Genomic DNA, 865 nt, shown 5'->3' on the forward strand with positions numbered 1-865 from the left:
GGTAGTCAAGCACTCACTATATGGCAACCCAAAAGTTGTTCTTATTATGACTGATCTATAAAGCATTATTAAACGATCTATCAACCAGTGATAAAGCAGATAAAACGTATAAACCCATATTGGAAAGCATTATTTCTATTATTTGCTATCACAAAAAGTTGTTTGATTTTTTTACATGTAGTGTGGTGTATGATCAAGAAAAGTTCTTATTTACAGGTTTATTATGCCTATGTATGAATGTGATCTTTAAAGGTCCCATATCGTGCTCATTTTCAGGTTCATACGTGTATTTTGTGTTTCTACTAGAACATGTCTACATGCTGTAATGTTCAAAAAACACATTATTTTCCTTGTACTGTCTGCCTCAATATACCTGTATTTACCCTCTGTCTGAAACGCTCCGTTTTAGTGCATTTCAATGGAATTGCAACGGAATTGCGTTGCTAGTAAACAGTTTGGGTCCATGTATACTTCCTGTCAGCTGATGTTATTTACATACATTAAAACAGGAAATAAACTGGGACACATTTAGAATATTTACATTTAAAACCGTGGAATGGTCTAAATATTGTATATTTGTGACATCACAAATGGACGGCTTGTTTCAAACGCGCAATTTCTGAAAGCGGGTTGCGTGTATTTCTATGTATATTGAGCGTTTTGATAATTTAACAGTATTTATAAAGCACTTAAACCTGCTTTATAATATAAAATACATGGAAATCTCACTTTTTACAATATGGGACCTTTAACTCACGTTACCACCATCAAAACATCCACATCACATCCTTTTCCCCTATGCTGTATATTAAACTACTGATCAGACCTTGAGTTGTAGGCTGCTGTTAACATGTTCAGCACTTGA

Source organism: Sebastes fasciatus, chromosome 1 (genome assembly GCF_043250625.1).
Source record: "Sebastes fasciatus isolate fSebFas1 chromosome 1, fSebFas1.pri, whole genome shotgun sequence".
NCBI lineage: Eukaryota > Metazoa > Chordata > Actinopteri > Perciformes > Sebastidae > Sebastes > Sebastes fasciatus.